A 16,145-nucleotide genomic window follows, 5' to 3' on the forward strand; every position below is an offset into this window, starting at 1 on the left:
TCAGCCTCCTGCTTAAATATTTTTTTGGAGTTTCCCTTAGGCTTTAGGATGAAATCCCAAAATCTTTGATTTGATCATAGACTATCCCTTCCAGCCTACTTACTCTCTGATAACTCTTCAGGTTGCCCTCTGGGTTCTAGTCATACCTACCTTTTTTTTTTAAGTTAACATTTATTGAGCACATTTGGTACCATTTGTTAAACACTGAGCATTCACCCTTTCCCTTTAAGAACCCAGCTTGGTATTTGCACTGCTGGCTTCTGCTTACATGCAGTTGGGCCAGTACTGAGTTATGTAGCTACATCTTGCTGCATAGGAGCCTGGGAAATGTATTCTGGGAGGTTGTGTGTCCAGATGAAAACTTTTAGTACTACTATAGTAATATAGAAGAAGGGAAATGAATATTTGGGTGTAATTTTCATTCTTTCACAGTGAATGAGAATTTTAAAATCACTATAGAGTCTATTTTGGACATATTTGTGCTGGGTTAAAATCAACATATGGAGTGTTAAATATTTAGTTTATTAAATAGTGATTTATTTTATAGACTCTAAGGTCTTTACATTAAGAAGTATCCAGCCTGGCCAACACAGTGAAACCCCATCTCTACTAAAAATACAAAAATTAGCCGGGCATGGTGGTGTGTGCCTGTAATCCCAGTTACTCAGGAAGCTGAGGCAGGAGAATTGCTTGAACCTGGGAGGCAGAGGTTGCAGTGAGCTGAGACTGCGCCATTGTACTCCAGCCTGAGTGGCAGAGTGAGAATCTGTCTCAAAAAAAAAAAAAAAAAAATACTGGATGGAATAATCTGTCAGCGTATGTATTATTGAGTCAATTTGGTGGAGCAATAGGAGAACGATTTGTCAGAGAAGGGTTCCTGGAAGAGGAGGCATCTGACCTGATTTTTGAAGCATATGTAGGAGTAAGTCAGCAAAGATGAGCAAAGGCATGTCAGAGCATTTTAATTTCTTCAACTAAAGAAGAAAGAAAGGAGCAGAGTTTCAGAGTCAGGGATTCTTCTACTGTGCAGAAATTCCTGTGGACTAGGACAACAAAAAGATGAAAGGACTGAGGGAAGAGCTCTGGAGTCAGGATAGTTCTGCAGTGTTCGGTGGGCAAATGGACAGGACGACTCCAATGAGGTCTAACCCATTTGGAGTCTGCACTACCCAGCATGCCCCGGATTTGGATGCCATCTTCATTTCATAAGACCTAAGCTTTTTCTCTGCAATGGACACATCTCCTATTTTATAGTGAATACGAGAAAGGAGGAGTTGTTTTGTAGCAACTTTTCTGATACTCATCTATTCTGTAATACAAGTGAAATCTATTTAGGCTTTGTGGGGAATTCTTTATTTTAATTTCAAAACTCTTCTACAGGTGCATATGATCTATTAGTGTATAAGTTTATTTTAAATCAAAATGGAAAATAAAAAATGCTTTTTGAAAATAGTCCAATTATTTTCAAATAATGTTAAGCTCAATTATTTTTCCTATCAAGGTCTTATCTATTGAATGACTCCTTTGGTAACTGTCAGAAAAATGCAATGTGCTGAAGGAAAGTAAGAGTTTCATAATTATATATGTCATAAAATAAAATTTTCTACTCCCAAGAGGCTCCTGGATGAGCATATTTACATCTAGAAATCAAAGGTCAGAAAGTTTCATTAAATATATTCCTAAGTATTTTTAAATTATAACAAAGGGAATTTGGTTAGAATTCTTCTGTCCTGGAGTATTTGATGGGTAGAGAGTAAGGGTAGGGAAAACCCTGTGCCATTCACTGCGTTAAAATGCCCTGTGAATTTTAACTTCTCTTTCCAGAGAGTGCAAAATAAGTGGGTGGAGGTGAGGGAGGGGAGCAGTATGCACAGTCTTGAGATGGAAAACCAGTGAGCCCAGTTAGAAAGCTGTTATCTTATAAACAGTTGTAGCAAACATATGCTCCATATTTTCATAGTCAGTTTTTATTTCACAGTATGTTTTTCAATAAAGATCATACATGCAGGCTGGGCACAGTGGCTCATGCCTGTAATTCTAGCACTTTGGGAGGCCAAGGCGGACAGATCACTTGAGGTGAGGAGTTCAAGACCAGCCTGGCCAACATGGCAAAACCCTGTCTCTACTAAAAATACAAAAATTAGCTGGACGTGGTAGTGCGCACCTGTAGTGCCAGCTACTGGGGAGGCTGAGGAAGGAGAATTGCTTGAACCCAGGAGGTGGAGATTGCAGTGAGCCGAGATCATGCCACTGTACTCCAGCCTGGGCGACAAAGCCAGGCTCTGTCTCTAAAACGAACAAACAAACAAAAAACAACACACATGCAGGTTTGTTCTTAACCTTCCACTCCATGGTACACTCCAGGATTATGACACTCCCACCAGTCACATAGCTCGTTGTGTTGGTAAAACTGGATTTGGGGCTACAGGGAGGTAGCTGACTCAAGTTTGGCTGTTTACCACTCAGAAGTCAAAGTACAAGAAGCGAGGTGTGGTAAAAGGAAAGCAGCTTTTATTCACATGCTAGCAGATGGGAGAATGATTGGGTTCAAGCCTCAAAGGAATCATCTCTGCTGTTTGGGCTGAATGAAGGATAACTTAGTATGAGAAACACGGATGAGTGATGCAGGAAGGTACAGGTCTGTGTACCTTTTCCTGATGGTTATCTTGAGGAATTGCCTGTGTGGAGGTCTGATTGGTTCATCTCAACTTTGGCCTGGTGGTGGTGAATTCATTGTTCCTAACTTCCCCTAAGCAGGAGGATTCTGCAGTTGAGTCTCTGTCTGATTTGCTTTAGAATTAGCCCCTAGAATTTCTAAGCAAGCACACAATTAGATAAGCAAGCCCTGTACACAGGAGTGCCTGGTGGGAAAGGAGGGAAGCAAAGAGTTTTAAACTACATTTCAAGGCTGTATTCTGAGATTAGGAAGGAAAGGGAAAAAAACCTTAACATGTAATTTGAGGCTTAGCTACTTGGTTACAACTCCCTACTGTGAAATTATATTCCATCTTTATGGAAAGTGGGAGATGTCAATTTGACTACTTCCTGCTGAAAAAGGGGCACAGCTAGAGGGCAACAGAAGAAAACCTGTCCACTTGTAATTGAAAACTTTTCTGAGTCTCTGACCTTGAAAAATTTTTGAAAACTTCTGAAATATACAGAAGATATTTGTTGGAGTGTGAGTGGTGAGGGTGTAATAGCAATATAGTCCACAGTAGAAGAATAAACTTATTTTTAAAATCATGGCTGAAATTATGAGCAACTGCTTTTTACTAGGAGGGGCCTGATCCAAATTATTAGGAGGACCATTGATTTAAGGACATGACAGGATTAGACATAGCACTAGTTTGCTTGTGCATGTCTTGTAGGGCTGAGGGTGTATTTCCAGAGTTGTGCAGGAACTATACACAGCATTTAGTCTTAATTATAGTGCGCAGTTCCCATTGTCGATTGTACCTGGGGTTCCTGTGGGGATATGACAACAGTTTGGCTAAATACAGATATTTAACAGGTTATAGGAGGGGCTATGAATATTCATACAGTTGGTCCTGACACATGTGTATTAAACAGATATGTATGTAACATACGACCCATGTTTGTTTTGGGATGGAGACTTATAAATGTATTATAACTAGACCCTGTATGTACACAAAAACACATGAGTATGCGATTTCTGTATACCAGCCAGCACTTGTCTGTGGTTAGTGACCTTTTCATCAGGAGAAATGTACTGAAATCAGTCTCTTGTCTAATTAAAGCTGTAGTTATGGCTGGTGAACAGGGAGTAGGGATCAGTTAGCTTATCTTGAATCCAGTACTCATTTGGCTGCTCGTGAGAAAGAAACACCTTGTGGCAGCAAGAACATAACTTTTGAAGTGTAGGAGTGTGCGACTTCACTGTTGCCTGGCATAGTCTCGGGTCCTGTTTATAATTTGATATCTTATTGTTACAAAGAGTCTGTTTTGTCAGTTTTATGATCTATATTTTAATGTTAATGTTGGTCAGTTGCATCTGAATTCCAAAGTGGGGAGGGTATAATGAGGTGTGTCCATCCCCCTGCTCTCTGTGAAAACCTAAATTAGTTTTTCAGGTTTTTGGGGGATCACCTTTGGCCAAGAAGGGGTTCCATTTAGTATGTTGGAGGGCTTAGAACGTCTTGTTTGTTTGTATTTTCCCTTTTATTTGGTCAAGATATGCCAGAGGCAGTATAGATGACCAGTCTTTTATTTTGTCTCATATTGATGCCAGGGTGGTATGGCTACCTGCTGTTCATCGTGTCCCTTGGTGGGACTCCTATGGCCAAGGGACTTAGAGTCAAAAGACTTATAGTCAATTAAACATTTTGGGCCAGATGGGAATGGACACAGGCAGGCATATACTAACCCTTAAGACCACGAGCCAAAGACAAAACATAAGAAACAAGGTTATAAAATTGGCTTATCTATAAATTTTATGCACTGAGCTACCATAATCTTGGCTTGTAGCAATTAGTTATATAAAACACAAGTATTTTGTTTAGCTGTTTAGGCATCTGTGTGTCCATCCTTGATTTGGAAGGTCTGAATTAATCGCATTCCTCAAAACCCAGCCCTTACAATCTCATATGCCTATGTCTTCTGTAATAGTCCCTGGGCCTAGAGGGATTGAATAGTTTCAAATTCTGGAGGTAAAATAAAACATAAAGAATTAACAGCATTTTAAACAAAAGGTCATAACCCTTGCTTATTTCTGAGAATGACAGGAAAGGAAGCTCACAGGTACCTAAACATATAAATTATTTAGTATCAAGGTATAGAATACATTCTATTAATTAGGATAGAGGCAAAATTATTAAATAAATATTAATGTTTTTGAATATAGGCCTGTCCCTGTATCTCATGAAAGCAGTTTACTTTGTCACCTTTGCCTGAGTGTAAAGATGAGGCTTTAGTTAACTTGAGTTTGATATCATATATTGGCAAGAATATTGTGCCTTCTTTTTTTTTTTGAGACGGAGTCTCGCTCTGTCGCCCAGGCTGGAGTGCAGTGGCGCGATCTCGGCTCACTGCTGGCTGGGACTACAGGCGCCTGCCACCACACCTGGCTTCTTTTTTGTATTTTTTAGTAGAGACGGGGTTTCACTGTGTTAACCAGGATGGTCTCGATCTCCTGATCTTGTGATCCACCTGCGTCGGCCTCCCAAAGTGCTGGGATTACAGGCGTGAGCCACCGCGCCTGGCTATTGTGCCTTCTTTAGATGAGATATTTATACTCAGAAGTCAAAACCCTGTAACTTAACAGCACAAGGATTAGTTAATAGTACTGGATAACAACCTTTTCATGGGATTGTAGATAGTGACACTGAAGTCCATGACCTGACTAGAAGCTTTAAAAAGATTTTACAGCCTTTCACTGATTAATTTTTTTTTTTCTTTTTGAGACAGGGTCTTGCTCTGTCCCCCAGGCTGGAGTCCAGTAATGCAATCGTGGTTCACCACAGCCTTGCCCTCTGGGACTCAAGTGATTCTTCTGCCTCAGCCTCACAAATAGCTAGGACTATAGGCATAAGCCACCGCACCCAGCTAATTTTTGTGCTTTGTTTTTGTAGAGACAGGATCTCACTTTGTTGCCCAGGCTGGTCTCAAAATCCTGGGCTCAAGTGATCCTCCTTCCTTGGCCTCCCAAACTGCTGGGATTAGAGGAGTAAGCCACCATGTCTGGCCAGTGGTGATTAATTTTTATAGCTTTGATAAACCCCAGCAATAAGTCAGAGATTTAAGATGTGATTTTGAAGGCATTTGTCAAAGATGTTAAAGGATGCAAAACATATGATCAAAATAGAACCATAGGTCATTGTAAAACAGTAGTTACTCATTTAACCAAAGTCATTATCAAAAGACTTTAAAGGCAATATAGAAGATTATATGGATGTAAAAACCTTAACCCCTTTAAATCTGTTTTTTTAAGCAATCAAAACCTGATAAAGACAACATAGGAATTATCTTGATTAAATATAAAACGTTGTTTCTTAAGCTAGTTACCAAAAACGCAAAGAAAAACCTTTTGCAGCGTGACTGCTTTTTCTTATGGGAAGCCCATTGAGATTACCTGGAAGTTAAACCTGATGAAAAAAGTGCTTGAATTTAATTAGACACGGGAAGTGTGTATTCAAAGTTACGGGTATAGCATGGGAATACATGGCTCTTAATAAGTGCATGAGAAGTTTCTTGATTACATGCACTAAAACATGTAGACATATCAAGAAAAGCCGAGAGTACAGAATCAAGTTATACTGGAGGAAAACATTGCTTTTTTAGACCTTTAAGATAAAACATTTTAGCATCAGGCATAATGCTAATGAGCAGTTAGAACCAGAAGGATAAAAGAGCTGATGAAAAAAAGCTGAAGAAGTTATCTCAGGCTTTTTCAAGGGGAGAAAAAGATGAAAGCAGCAAGACACAACAGTTGAACTTCTGAGATATGAATCTGAGAAGTTTTCAAAAGAAACAGGTTATAGAATTAAAAAGCAAAATCTCTTATAATTTCATTAAAAGTAAATTCATACCTTAACAAAATCCGGTTTAAACATAGGCGAACAATCTTTAGAAAGATTACTATAAATAATTCCCTTTTAATTATAGCTAGTTTAATCACATACCAAATTTCTTTTATAAATTTTCCTTTATGAATGTTATCACTATTTATGTAGACCATCTATGACATGCTTGGTTTTTTTGGTATGTCTTATACTTCCTTCATTTAAAAATCAGTCATTTTATTTAAAGAAAAAAATTTACCTTATAATATTTTTTCACATAAAATTGTTTTTGGAATTTTTTAAAATATAATTTTATATTTATAATTTTAAATATTCCTACTTACTGGCTTTTAAAATATTTTCATAAATAATTTTAAAATAACTTTCAACTTATATAAAGCTATTTTAGAATAAGATTATTTATAGAATTACATATTAACAAAAATTTTTAGTCTTAGTAACCTTAAATTTTAGTGAAAACTTAGGAAGCAAGAAACCTTGAACTGTTTTTCAGATGTTAGGATTTTATAGATAAAACCATGCCATAATTTTTAGAAATGTTTCCTCATATCATAACCCTTTCTTAATTGTAAATATCTCAGACATCCAATGTGCATTTACTATTCAATTTAAAACAATTAAAAAATTTTTAATTGCACAAAAAGTTCATCTGCAGGCATTTATCCTATTTACATGTACTCGACCCTTTCATTTTTAATAGTTTACTTCTGGAAACTGAGATATTACACAAAGCTAGTAATAATTTAAAGTTATTTCCTTATTAACCATATTTTAAAGTCTGTGAACATCAGGTGTTCACCTAAGTAAGAACCTTCAATACACCGGTGTTTTGCTGATAACTTAGAATATTTAGCTGTTTTTATTGAACTCAACAACATTAAATCAGTCTTATTTGTTTAAAAAAGTTACACAAAGATTACTCTGTTTTTGGCTGGGTTTATAGTTTCACAACCTTTGTGCCAAACCCTGACACCTTAAAATATCCAACAGAGGCAAATATAAAACTTACCTACCTAAACAAAAATGTATGCTGATGATTCTGAAGACATTTTAATTTTTATTTTTACCAATCATTTTAAAGCCAGTTTATTTATTAAAGGTTGATAAATTCATGTGAACTTGAAATGCATTTTGACTTAATTTATGAGTATTTAATTATAAGCCATTTGGTAGCACGCAAGACACAAAACAAAACATAACATGTACATCACATAAACATATCTAAACATGAATACATATCCACAAAGATCCAATAGCTTCACCTTGGAATTCTAGCCATAAGATAGCAATGTAAACTTAAGATTTTATATAAGATTATTGGATAAGAATTATTTTTCTGTCAAAATTGAAATCTGTTTACATGGCTAAATTTTGTTTGCCCTATTGGGTAAGGTAAGGAAAGCTATAGACCAAATTTGGGTAGAGCATATTTAGGGCAGTTTTCTTTTTGTTTTAAAAAAAAACCCTTTTTCAATGCATTTTTATTAGTTTCTTTTTTTCTTTTGTAGCTTGACAGAACATCCCCACTAATGTTTTGTTTTGTTTTGTTTTAGATGGGGTCTCACTCTGTCTCATAGGCTGGAGTGCAGTGATGTGTTCACGGCTCACTGCAGTCTCAACCTCCTGGGCTCAAGAGATCCTCCCACCTCAGCCCCCTAAGTAGCTGGGACCAAAGGCATGCACCACCACTCTTGGCTAATTTTTTTATTTTGTAGTGATGGAGTCTCCTTATGTTGTCCAGGCTGGTCTTGGACTCCTGGACTTAAGCAATCCTCCCACCCTGGCCTTTTCTTTTCAGTTTTAAAGGAGTTTCAAATGTTTACGTTACAGTTAGACAATAAATTATGAGTCTTAGCACCAGCAGTTTAGTAACAGCAGATTCAAAGCAGGCAGAAAAGAAAAGAAAGAGCTTCAGAATATTCTGCTTAACTTTATAGTTGCAGGTTAAATGTGCTGTGAATTTGAGCTCTGAACTTTTCTTGCTGTAATTCGTCCATCAGTTTAAAAAGTACACAAAAACTGGCTATAATATGTAACCAGCTGGAGTCCCATATAGTCTAGAAAAGAGTTCACATGTGTTCTCTACCGACAAAGCTTAACCCAGATACGGAGAGCACTCCGGAATCCCAAAGAGGATGACAAAATCAGGGCCAGGGTATTGGAAACTGTTTCTCCCTTAGTGAGGAGAGAAGCAGCCTATCTTGCTTTTTCTGACAATCAGATGAACCTGATGCTGTGAAGACCATCCTAGAGCACCCTCAGAGGAAGGGGTAACACTAAACAGAGACACAAACACAGATGGTGCCAATGCAGATGGAGGAAGGGGTAGCACTAAACAGAGACACCGACAGACGGTGCCAATGCAGATGGAGCACCCTGAACTGATCCCTGAAGGAGGAAACTGGAGAAAAGTCCTGAAGTCTTGTCTGAAACCCAGACGGCACCACAAAAGGATCTCCTGCACTAGGTCCAGATGGCACAAAGGCCCAAAAGGAAGAGACAGAGAAACCCCATTCACACTCCAGTCGACTTACCTAGTCCAAGTGCCTCAGCTTCCCAAATGCCACTTTCCTTGCACCAGCAAAGCGTTGTGGGCAGTTGATGCTGTGATGGGGACAGAAGGGAAATCCTAGGGGCAAAAGTGTTCTTGGCAGCTGCTGGGAGGTCCCTGAAGTCCCCAGCCATGGAGTCAGCTAGCTGAATTGCTGGCACTTTTGAGCAGCTGTTGCCTCCTCCAGTAGAAACCAGGCAGACAGTCTAGGCTTCATGAAACACACAGCTCCTCACATGGGGCACCAAATTTGTAATTGACTCAAGTTCAGTTGCTCACCACTTGGAAGTCAAAGCATGAGAAGTGAGGTGTGGTAAAAGGAAAGCAGCTTTTATTCAAATGTTAGCAAATGGGAGAATGGCTGGGCTTAAGCCTCAAAGGAACCATCTCAGCTTTTGGACTGAGTGAAGTGGTTTCAGAAGGAAAACTTGGTATGGAAAACATGCGGGAGTGGTGCAAGAGAGTGCAGGTCTGTGTCTTTTTCTAATGGTTGAGTAATCATCCATCTGGAGGTCCAGTGGGCATCATCTTGATTTGGGCCTGGTGAGGTGGTGGACTAATTGTAACTTCTCCTAAGCAGGAGGATTCCACAGCTGAATCTCTGCATCTGGTTTGTTTCAAAATTAGACCCTGGAATTTCTAAGCAAGCACATAATTAGAGAAGCAAGCACTGTGCATGAGAATGCCTGGTGGGAAAGGGAAGGAAACAAAGAGTTTTAAACTGTATTTCAAGGCCATATTCTGAGATTAGGAAGGAAAGGTGGGGAAAACCCCTTTAAAATGCATTTCAAGGCTGGGGTACAGGATTACAGAGAGACATACCCTCTGATCTTTCTGAATTTCTATGAGATACCCATATAGTGGATACAGTTTCAGGTGATTTTAAATATAGAATTCCATATGCCTCTCCAAACCCAACTGAAGATTACTACACATTTATAATTTATTTTCTAGTAAAGAATGATTATAAAAGAGTATAATTTTTGTTTAAAAAATCAAATCACGGCCGGGCGCGGTGGCTCAAGCCTGTAATCCCAGCACTTTGGGAGGCCGAGACGGGCGGATCACAAGGTCGGGAGATCGAGACCGTCCTGGCTAACACGGTAAAACCCCGTCTCTAATAAAAAACACAAAAAACTAGCCGGGAGAGGTGGCGGGCGCCTGTAGTCCCAGCTACTCGGGAGGCTGAGGCAGGAGAATGGTGGGAACCCAGGAGGCAGAGCTTGCAGTGAGCTGAGATCCGGCCACTGCACTCCAGCCTGGGCAACAGAGCAAGACTACGTCTCAAAAAAAAAAAAAAAAACCAAATCACACCAAATAAAAACCCAGGATACGCACATGTAGAAAGGCTTATAGAGCTTTGGTAATTAGCTTGGTTTTTCTGGGTCCTGGGATTGTAGGAGTTTCATTTCTTTCCCTCTCTCCTTTCTTTCCCTCCCTCCCTTCCCTTTTCTTTGTATTTTTATTTCTAGTTTTCCTTAGACTAAAAAATGAATTGTCAATTTAAAAATTAATACACGCTTAAATACCCTCACCTATTTTTTTTGGTAAGAAATCCAATGTTCCTGATATTTCTTTCTTTACTCCATATATGCATTTCTTAGTCTTCAAACAGTTTGGTAGTAGACTGGGCACGGTGGCTTACATCTGTAATCTCAGCACTTTGGGAGGCTGAAAGGCAGGAGGATCACTTGAGCTTAGGAGTTTCAGAACAGTATTTCCAACATGGTGAAGCCCCATCTCTACTGAAAATACAAAAATTAGCTGGTCGTGGTGGTGCATGCCTGTAATCCCAGCTACTCAGGAGGCTGAGGCACGAGACTTACTTGAACCCAGGAGATAGGGCTGCAGTGAGCCAAGATTGCGCCACTGTACTCCAGCCTAGATGACAGAGCAAGACTCTGTCTCAGAAAACAAAATAAAACAACACCTGTTGTCAGGTCCAGGGCCATGTCTATGCCAAATGTCACGCTCAGCGTTAAGGTCCAGCCCATGCTGAGGTCCAAGGGAAGTGGGTGGATGGGCGGATAGCTGAAAGAACAGTCAGAGGGCCATAGGCAGGTGAAATGTAGTTTTATTCAGCAGCTTTCTCAGCAGCAGCATACTCACACTGTCCATCTTTATCTCGGCTGTCTGCTCCGGCTCTGTGGCTCCTCTCAGCAGCTGGCTCCCATGCACAGCTGCACGGCTAGCCTACAAGGCCAACTCTCCCTTACAGTGTTAGCAGCTTCACTCTTTCCCTCTGGGCGCAAGCCAGTTCCTGGCTTCCCCCTGCCTTCCTTCAAGGTAACCAGCTCTCCCTTACAGTGGTTAGTAGTGTTATTCTCTCTCCGGGCACCAGCACACATGCTATGTCAAGCCATGTCAAACTCTGGCTCCCCTCTGTCCATCTGCAAGACAGACAGCTCTGGTTCTCTCTATCTTTCTCTGGGTGCCAGCACACCTGTACAGCATCAGCAGAGCAGTTATACCTTCTACAGACGATAGTGGCTCAGGGCCAAGTATGAACTTAAACAAACAGGTTATATAACAAGTGGAAGGGTGCGCCTGCAAACCAATCCTGCTTAGTCACTCTGGCCTGGATGTGTGCCTCGGCCTTGGCCTATTCCATGACCAAAGCACATCCATGTACCTTACATTCCACCCCCTAGGCCAAGGGAGACATAGGTTTTGGACACACAGGTTTGATACCTAGCTTTGGCATATAGGCCCTGGACACAGGTCCAACACATAAGCTTTGGGCACACAGGCCTGATACATACACATAGGTTTGACACATAAGCCTGAAACATAAGCTTTGGGCACGCGGGCCCAATATACATACATAGGCTTGACACATATGCCTGGACACACAGGCCTGACACACAGGTCTTATACATAGGCTCTGGGTACACGGGCCCGTTACATACATAAGCCTTGATAAACTGCCCAGCTATCAGCACAGATTACCAGGGGTGTCACCTCCTTGGTGATCACCATTCACACTGCCCTGTGTTCAGCTTATTAGCTACTTTGCCTACACCTGGTTTCAAAGCATATAGTGTCAGTACTAGGTTGGACTGTGACAACAGTCCAGGCAGCAGTAGCACCCTGGCTAGACCCATCTGTGTACCACGTCCCATCAGGAATCGGAGGGTGCCCTTCCTTAAACGGTGATGGCTCAGGGTCTAGGGCTGCCTCAGGCCCCATGGCCGTCTCCTGCATTAGGACTACACCTCCCAAGGCTTCTTGTAACTCTGCCGCTAAGGGACTTGTACTCAGCGTACTCCACTGTTCCAAGTAGGGACCCCACTTTGCTTAAGTGGGTGTCTGTGCCATCCTAGTCCGGAGGTTGTTACCCATGAAGGCACCCATCCTGCTATTGGGTAAGTTGTCTGCATGACTGTAACCTGCTCTGCCACGCTCTTATGAGCCTGAAGGGCAGCAAATGCAGTTACTAACTGCTTCTTTGTTAATGAACACCAGAGCTCAGCTCCCCTCCGCAGCTGGGACTAAAAGCCTACTGGCGCTTCCAAGCATTCCATGCACTGCTATAGGCTCTAGCCAAAACTATCTGTGGTTACATGCACATCCACTTTAAGTGGGCACCCCTGGTTAACTACCCATAGGGTTTGTGCCTACTGAACAGCCTGCTTGGCTGTCTCAGCCTCACCATCCAATCCCAGGCAAGGGGGGTGTTGCCGCTTCTGCAAGAGAATCAGAGGTTAACAAAACATCATTAACAAGACCATGACATATGGTGGGGCTATACATACAGCTCTGCAGCAACACTGTGAAAGTCCATCATCACCCTTCCACGAAGGCAAGCTGTTCCTGGCTCTCGGTGGACTGTCCCAGTTCCATTATCAAGTGGTCCGGCAAGTCTGTGACAGATGATACAGTTGCCAAGCTGTGCCAAACATCCACCCCCCAGAATGTTTTCAAGCATGGGAGAGGCATACACAATGCACAAGTGGAGAGTCAAATGGCTGATGCCAAGATACGGAGACACAGGTTTTAGTTTCACTGACCAGCTTTCATAGCTGTCTATGCAGCCTTGCCTGGAAACTTATCCGGGTGCAGGGACTGGTGGATTGCCAAGTCCACATGTGGCTCTGGTCGTCTGGTGACCCCAGAAGCTGGGCATCTTGGTCAGTCTCTTATCAAACAGAAAAGGCTTTACACTTTTCTCTGACTGCAGCAGGCAATCTGTGAACTGGAACACTTGAGCAAGACTGGGTTGTGCAGTAATGTCCTTTGCCTGAATGACTTGCGCTAAGTCTGTATGTGACTGCCAACATTACTTGCTTGACTCCTGCAACTTAGAGGGGATACAGGCACCATAGGAAATGTGTTCCACTGATAGGGGGATCCCTGGGTTCACCCTTGGGGCCCAACAGCTGTTAATGCTCTATTTTCTGGTGGATCACTGGGTAAGCCTGCAGCAAAGGTTCTTCCTCCTCCCTGCACTGTGTCCCACAAGGATTGGACGTGCATTTCCAATGCACGTCCAATCCTTGCTATAGCACAGTCACAAATGCCCATCTGACTCTGCCAGCAAAGGCATGCTTTTCCTCAGTGCTGTGCACTTCCCGGTGCTTCAGTGCCTTCTCCACACTCACGGGAGACCCATCCACTTCCTCCTATGTTTCCACTGGGGCCCATCCAAGCAGCACCACTGCCACTGGGTGCCACAGCCCATGCTGCAGCCACAAAGCTGACCTGGGAACCCTCGCGGGCTGAAGACCCACTCACCTCATCCTGCCAACTATGCCAATTGTCAGGTCCAGGGCCGTGATTACACCAAATGTCACACTCAGCATAGGGTCTGGGTCTGGGGTGTGAGGGAAGTGGGTGGATGGGCAGATAGCTGAAAGAACACTTGGGGGCTGCAGGCAGGTGAAATGTAGTTTTATTCAGCAACTCTTTCATCAGCAGCTTACTCACACTGTCCATCTTTATCTTGGCTCTCTGCTCCAGCTCTGTGGCTCCTCTCAGCAGCCAGCTCCCACGCACAGCTGCATGGCTGGCCTGCAAGGCCAACTCTCCTTTACAGTGTTAGCAGCTTAACTCTTTCCCTCTGGGCACAAGCCAGTTCCTGGCTTCCCTATCCCCGCCTTCAAGGCTGCTGGCTCTCCCTTAGTGGTCAGTAGTATTGCTCTCTCTCTGGGCACCAGTGTGCATGCCATGTTGAGTCATGCTGAACCCTGGCTCCCCTCTGTTTGTCTGCAAGATGGACAGCTCTGGTTCTCTCCATCTTTCTCTGGGCACCAGTGTGCCTGTACAGATTCAGCAGGGCAGTTATACCTTCTACAGACAACAGTGGCTCAGAGCCAAGGATGAACTTAAACAGGTTATATAACAAGTGGAGGTGTGCACCTGCACACCAATCCCGTTGAGTCACTGTGGCCTGGATGTCCGCCTCAGCCTATTCCTTGACTAAAGCACATCCATTTACCTTACCCCTGTCTGGTGAGTTTAAGTATAATATTACATCACCTGGAGTGTTTTCTCCCATCTTCACTCTATAAAACCACATACTCTTCCTTTTTAATAAATTGCTCAAAAGACTTTCTAAATCTTTCCAGATGAATCACGTGCTGTATTTTTGTGTGTGTATGCTTTCCTGATATAATTGGTATCATTTCACTTTGTTTCATGTATCTATACTGCTTTCTGTGCACTTTCTGATCTCAGAAACTAGATAGTTGTACGTTTTCTGAGGTCAAGAACCACAGCTCTTCTTTCCTTGGTTTCTGACTCTTCTTGCCATTATGATGGCCAACATTTATAATGCCCAATGGATAAATCTGATTGGAAAAGAGCTGACCTGGTAAATTTTTGAGAAGTGGGATCATTTCACATACCTGCCGTGGTTTAGATTTGCTTTGAGGGTGAAACAGGAACTCTAAGCTGAATTTTTTATTTTTATTTTTATTTTTATTTATTTATTTATTTATTTTTTATTATACTTTAAGTTCTAGGGTACATGTGCATAATGTGCAGGTTTGTTACATATGTATATATGTGCCATGTTGGTGTGCTGCACCCATCAACTCATCAGCACCCATCAATTCATCATTTATATCAGGTATAACTCCCCAATGCAATCCCTCCCCTCTCCCCCCTCCCCATGATAGGCCCCATTGTGTGATGTTCCCCTTCCCGAGTCCAAGTGAGCTCATTGTTCAGTTCCCACCTATGAGTGAGAACATGCGGTGTTTGGTTTTCTGTTCTTGTGATAGTTTGCTAAGAATGATGGTTTCCAGCTGCATCCATGTCCCTACAAAGGACGCAAACTCATCCTTTTTTATGGCTGCATAGTATTCCATGGTGTATATGTGCCACATTTTCTTAATCCAGTCTGTCACTGATGGACATTTGGGTTGATTCCAAGTCTTTGCTATTGTGAATAGTGCCACAATAAACATACGTGTGCATGTGTCTTTGTAGTAGCATAATTTATAATCCTTTGGGTATATACCCAGTAGTGGGATGGCTGGGTCATATGGTACATCTAGTTCTAGATCCTTGAGGAATTGCCATACTGTTTTCCATAATGGTTGAACTAGTTTACAATCCCACCAACAGTGTAAAAGTGTTCCTATTTCTCCACATCCTCTCCAACACCTGTTGTTTCCTGATTTTTTAATGATTGCCATTTTAACTGGTGTCAGATGGTATCTCATTGTGGTTTTGATTTGCATTTCTCTGATGGCGAGTGATGATGAGCATTTTTTCATGTGTCTGTTGGCTGTATGAATGTCTTCTTTTGAGAAATGTCTGTTCATATCCTTTCCCCACTTTTGGATGGGGTTGTTTGTTTTTTTCTTGTATATTTGTTTGAGTTCTTTGTAGATTCTGGAAATTAGCCCTTTGTCAGATGAGTAGATTGCAAAAATTTTCTCCCATTCTGTAGGTTGCCTGTTCACTCTGATGGTAGTTTCTTTTGCTGTGCAGAAGCTCTTTAGTTTAATGAGATCCCATTTGTCAATTTTGGCTTTTGCTGCCGTTGCTTTTGGTGTTTTAGACATGAAGTCCTTGCCCATGCCTATGTCCTGAATGGTACTACCTAG

Source organism: Piliocolobus tephrosceles, chromosome 2 (genome assembly GCF_002776525.5).
Source record: "Piliocolobus tephrosceles isolate RC106 chromosome 2, ASM277652v3, whole genome shotgun sequence".
Lineage (NCBI taxonomy): Eukaryota > Metazoa > Chordata > Mammalia > Primates > Cercopithecidae > Piliocolobus > Piliocolobus tephrosceles.